This window comes from Amblyomma maculatum, unplaced genomic scaffold (genome assembly GCF_055883805.1).
Source record: "Amblyomma maculatum isolate TAMU_Amacu unplaced genomic scaffold, ASM5588380v1 scaffold_16, whole genome shotgun sequence".
In the NCBI taxonomy this organism is placed as follows: Eukaryota; Metazoa; Arthropoda; class Arachnida; order Ixodida; family Ixodidae; genus Amblyomma; species Amblyomma maculatum.
The window spans coordinates 222,605-228,789 of record NW_028146741.1 but is presented as its reverse complement, the minus strand read 5'-3'; the positions used below and the strand labels follow the sequence as shown (position 1 = coordinate 228,789).

The following is a 6,185-nucleotide window of genomic DNA, read 5'->3' as shown; positions in this document are numbered from 1 at the left end:
CCAAGCTGGCCATATATGCTGCAGGTAAGTACTTTTCTTTCAAGCCCATCATTGTGCACCACTAATACGCTGTTCATGTGTGCTGCAGGTAAGTATACGTTTTCTTTCAGCGCAGCATCTCGCACATCGTGCGCTGCATCTGGCTGAGCCAGACATTCTTTCTCTCGGCAGAGCCTGACTGCTAGAGAGCGCGTCTCCCAGGTAGCGGATAGGGAGGCTCTAACCAAGCACCTGAGGTGTGAGCTAACAAAAAACAGAATGGCTTCAATCAAAGGAAGGAGTGCTCAGACACAAGGTGTTTTATAATGCCATGGTGCTTCGTAAGAGTGGTGCTTGCACCTGCGGACCAACAGAGCTTTTACCTGAATGCCTTGTCATGTTTCTCACTTGTATGTTTTATTTTCACCCAGGTCCATGGCTGCATGCTACTGGCATATAAAAAATTGCTGTTAGAGTGCAGCTTGCATACAAACATGTTCTAGACAAATGTTTTGGCTGACAACATTGTGCACTATCACAAGACAGGTAAATGTATGCATACCGAAATAAACAAAACTTTCCATGCTAATTAATCCCACTGTAATGCATTTCAGAGGACAAACAGGCAGAGACATGGGAACCATTGCTGCCTTTCACAATTGCGTTCAAGAATCCATTCAGTTAATGGGGATATCTGGAAGATTTCTTGGGTGTAATTCGCATCCTGCACTTCAAGTTGGAATTTGCTGGTCCTAGCACTTCAATAAAAATATTTATTGATTTTGGTCTTGCAAAAGTGTTGTCTTCTCACTCGTTTCTACATGCATGCTTCCAGGGATTTCGATATATAAGCAACACTGCCTGCAGTGCACTGAACACAAAGAAAACTACAACACTTGGTGGCGATACGTGTTCAAATGATGGGCCACACTTACCTTCGGAATTTTCCCTTCTTGCTTGTACAGCTCCTTGGCCTCTGCTGCGCTCGCTTCCAGGACCCTGCCGGTGTGCCACGCCATGTACCGATGCCCCTCGTTGACAGCGGTGGCCGCGCTCACGTTCCAGCCTTGGAACGCCTTCCCTGGGAGCAGGAACAACATCTCTCGGACGAGTGCCGTTGCCGCGTAGCCAACGCATCTGACCATCGCGCATCCCAACTTGCGCATGTGCGTCTTCCTGCCCTGGATCAATCACATCAGCTCCAACCACATTATCGGGGAACCTGCCTCGTGATTCAGTTATCACCACTTCGGCATGTCTACATAAACCCTTTCCACAGCAAAGCGACCTTCAGTGGGCTTGGCGGCACGGAAATGATGGGCCACACTTACCTTCGGAATTTTCCCTTCTTGCTTGTACAGCTCCTTGGCCTCTGCTGCGCTCGCTTCCAGGACCCTGCCGGTGTGCCACGCCATGTACCGATGCCCCTCGTTGACAGCGGTGGCCGCGCTCACGTTCCAGCCTTGGAACGCCTTCCCTGGGAGCAGGAACAACATCTCTCGGACGAGTGCCGTTGCCGCGTAGCCAACGCATCTGACCATCGCGCATCCCAACTTGCGCATGTGCGTCTTCCTGCCCTGGATCAATCACATCAGCTCCAACCACATTATCGGGGAACCTGCCTCGTGATTCAGTTATCACCACTTCGGCATGTCTACATAAACCCTTTCCACAGCAAAGCGACCTTCAGTGGGCTTGGCGGCACGGAAATGATGGGCCACACTTACCTTCGGAATTTTCCCTTCTTGCTTGTACAGGTGAGCAATTGCCATTCCTTGTATGCAAAACGCTCAAGTAACCGCCTTTTATTCGTGCTGCCAAGCCCACACTGTGCATGTAGTATTTTCTATGAATGTTCTTGTGTAATTTTTGACTTGCTTCTAATGACTGGTGATGTCGAATCCAATCCTGGACCTACTGAACCAACCTTATCCGACCTGCTTAAAGCCATCCAGGACGTCCAGAACGGGCAGTTAACAATGCTTACTGAAATAAAATCAATCCAAACATCTTTATCCGACCACGAAAAAGCTTTCACTGAAGTGAATAACCGCCTTTCTAAAATTGAAGCAGACTGCGCTTCTTTCTCCTCAATAAAACCTGAAGTCGAAAATATAAAATCTACGACAGCTAAATGCATGGCTGAAATGGAAGCACTGACTGCCCGACTGGACGATATGGAAAATCGAGCACGAAGAAACAATCTAGTATTTTATGGTATAAAAGATTCCGACAATGAATTGTGGCAAGATTCAGAAAAAATAATCACTGAACACTGCAGCCAGTACCTAAACGTATCCCTCGAACCTCGCAGCATTGAACGTGCCCACCGACTAGGCACATATTCACCAAATAAAAACCGGCCGATTATCGTCAAATTAGCTCATTTTAAAGACAAGCAGCATGTACTATCGGTGAATAGCAAATTCAAAGGTACTGGCTTCAGTGTCTCCGAGGATTATTCTCCAAACACCCGTCTCGCGCGGAAAAGCCTCTATGACTATGGTAAACGCGAAGGGCTAAAATTTAAATTACGCCATGACAAGTTGATATCCGGAAGTAAGACTTATATATTTGATCGCACCACTAATCATGTAGTTGAACATGAGCAACCCTAGCAACCACTTCAACAGAATCACACTGCGAAGCAGACTTACCGTTCCTCATTATCATTCTTATTCACTAACATCCGTAGTGTGATCCCAAAACGCGATGCTTTATGTAACCTCGTTGAATCATGTTCTACTAACGTAATTCTGTTAACCGAAACTTGGCTCACCTCTACTGTTTGCGACACTGAGATTTTACCCTCCCTTCCGAATTTTGATATATTTCGAGCAGATCGTAGCGAAATGAGGGGTGGGGGGGTTCTCATTGCCACTGATCGCTCATTACGTTGCTCACGTGTGACAATTTCAAGCAAATTGGAAATGGTTTGGCTCTGCTGTAATGCATGTTATCCACGTGTTCTCATTGGTATATGCTATCGCCCCCCAAACAATGATCCTTTATTTAATTCCTTGTTGCATGATGCCCTAAACACGCTAACGACCCTTTATACCAATACTCCAATCTTATTGTTTGGCGACTTCAACTTTCCATCTATCGTCTGGTCGGATCTTGCTTCCACGCTTTCAAAATCTAACCCTGAGTGTGAATTTGTTCACACCTGCCTCACGTTTGGATTAGATCAAATAATCGACCGTCCAACTCGTTTAACAGATCATTCTGCTAATATTCTGGACCTTGTGCTGACATCACAACCTAATAGCTTCTCACCCATCACTTACATTAAAGGGCTCAGCGACCACATGGCCATTCATGCTACATTTTCTTGTGATTTACGAAACGCGAAAAAGATCAAGAAAACGCTTACCCTCTATAATAAAGGTAACTACGTTGGCTTTAACCGCGATCTTGCTGCTTTCCTTGATAACTTTTCGTCTGGTTTTTCACTACGCTCTCTTGAATCTAACTGGTTACTCTTTAAGTCCGAAATGCAACGCCTAATAAATTTACATATCCCGACCATAACCGTAACAGAACGTCCTGGATCCCCATGGTATAACAAAACACTTAAAAGATTAAATAACAAAAAGAAGCGATTATTTCGTGCAGCTAAAACTACAGGCACGGCTACCGCCTGGGAGAAATATTACACTGCCGCGGCTAATTACGATACCGAGGTCATCAAAACTAAGAATAACTTCTACTCATCCACCTTGCCTAACATGCTGCATGAAAACCCGAAGCGTTTCTGGAAAACTATTTGCCCCTCCACCTCTAGCATAATTTCTCTGACTGATAATTCTGGTGTTTCCTCTTCTGAATCAGAGGTTCCTAATATTCTAAATGATGCATTTTGTTCTATATTCACAAACGAACCTCTTAATAACCTCCCTGATGCACCCAGTTTTCTTCACACACCTATGGATAACATTGCATTTGAACCGCGCGGCATCGCCATGGTCATCGATAAACTAAAAAATTCTTCATCCGCTGGTATTGACGGCATCAATGCCAAAATCCTCAAAAACACCAAAGACCTCTGCAGTATCATATTGTGTCTGATTTTTCAGCAGTCATATTCTTCGTGCTCATTACCACGGGACTGGCGCATTGGGAAGGTCATTCCAGTCCACAAGAAAGGTAACAGATCTTCACCACTTAACTATAGGCCAATCTCATTAACCTGTGTTTGTTGTAAAATTATGGAACATATCATATATTCTCATACTGCCAAGTTTTTATCATCTCGTAATTTTTTTCATTCTAACCAACACGGCTTTCGTAAAGACCATTCCTGTGACACGCAACTTGTTCTTTTTCTTCATGATATACACGCATGCCTAGATCGTAACATTCCCACGGATTCAATATTTCTGGATTTCGAAAAAGCATTTGATAAAGTCCCGCACGCGCGCCTAATTCTTAAACTGTCACGCCTAAACCTTCATCCCCTAGTTCTGGATTGGATTCGAGCCTTCCTTACTGATCGTTATCAATTCGTTCATGCTAACTCACACTCGTCATCCCTCTCCCCTGTCTTGTCTGGCGTCCCTCAGGGGACCGTTTTAGGCCCTCTTCTGTTCCTTATCTACATAAATGATTTACCCTCTAACATCAGATCTAATGTCCGACTCTTTGCGGATGATTGCGTCATCTACCGCCCAATACATAATTCCTCCGACGCCACCATTCTTCAAGAAGATCTCGCACGCGTCGAAGAATGGTGTAGTACTTGGCTCATGTCCCTAAATAGCAGTAAAACGTCACTTATTTCTTTCCATCGCCGGCACAACCACCGTGAAAATACTTATACAATTATCAACAATCCTATTTCATCCGTTGACTCATATAAGTATCTTGGTATCCATTTAAGTAAAGATTTAACCTGGTCGCATCATATTCACCACATCACCAATTCAGCCAATCAAGTTCTAGGGTATTTGCGCCGTAACCTATCACTAGCTCCCCCTCCCATTAAGCTTCTTGCTTATATAACTTTCATACGTCCTAAACTTGATTACGCATGTGCTGCATATGATCCCCACTATACTAACCTAATCACCACGCTCGAAGCAGTCCAAAACCGCGCCGCCAGATTCATTTGCTCAGACTACTCTCGCTATACTAGCGTTACAGCACTAAAATCTCAGCTTAATCTCCCAACACTGGCCTGTCGGCGTAAAATCGCCCGTCTTTCGCTGTATCATAAATTTTATCACACTTCCGATCATGAAACTGCCCCGATAACACGCGCTCATCGCTTTTCTCGTCATAGTCACCCTAACGCCGTCTACCCTGAACGGGCCCGCACCGAAACATATAAAATGTCATTTTTTCTTCGAACAGCCAATGACTGGAATGACCTTCCATCCGAAGTGGCGGCCATCAACAATCGTGTTCTATTCAAAACCGCCATTGAAGACCATCTGTGTTCGTATTAACTTTTTGTTTGCCCACCCCTCATGTAATGTCCCCTGTGGACCCTTGAGGAAACAATAAATAAATAATGACATGTTTCAGGCATCAGACATTGCTGAACGACATCCTTCAGCACTTGTTTGAATGACAGCAAAATACTGTTGCACAGTGAATTAGATATAGTTATGTAAGCACATAAATTTGCAAAATGAACTAAACACGTAACACTCGTCTGTGTCTAGCAGCTGTTTGTCCAAACCAGCTTTTATCATGTTCTTGTGATCTTGGCTGGTGCCTCTCTCGCCAGGTGTTGCATACTCGTTCAAGACTAGAAGAAAAGCTGCAATAGTGGCAAACAGCAATGGTGAAATATGAATATTTGTTAACTTAATTGCACTATCTTACTGAAGCACTATTGCTAAATGAAGTTCAAGCAATATGTGCAGAAACAAGACAGCATTTTGCTAAGTGAATAGGTATAAGGCACATTCATAATGGCAGCACAACTGTTAATTATGACATTGAAGAAGAACATTTCAGACTTATACAAATAAGTGTTGGATCACCACTGAAAGTGTAATAGCTATTGGTATTCTAACTGCAATATTTAATTAGAGGCAGCAGAATTCAACAAATTCTAGGATAAGGTGAACGATGTGGGAACATTTGTTTGGTTTCCCTAATAGAACTGTGCAGAAACAAAATTCCATTGAAACTAGGTACTGCATGCATGTTTCAGTGAAGACAAACTTTTCCAGTGACTGAATCACATCTATTCC

General features: G+C 43.9%; 1 long non-coding RNA gene across 1 annotated transcript; it reads right to left on the bottom strand.

The window, feature by feature from the left end:
* Positions 1-908: 908 nt before the first annotated feature.
* LOC146171883 (uncharacterized) lies at positions 909-1,821 on the bottom strand. The gene is made up of 3 exons (XR_014702730.1): positions 1,707-1,821; positions 1,311-1,456; positions 909-1,060 (listed from the first exon to the last, which is right to left on the bottom strand). It is a non-coding gene; the product is annotated as an uncharacterized LOC146171883 (long non-coding RNA).
* Positions 1,822-6,185: the final 4,364 nt, after the last annotated feature.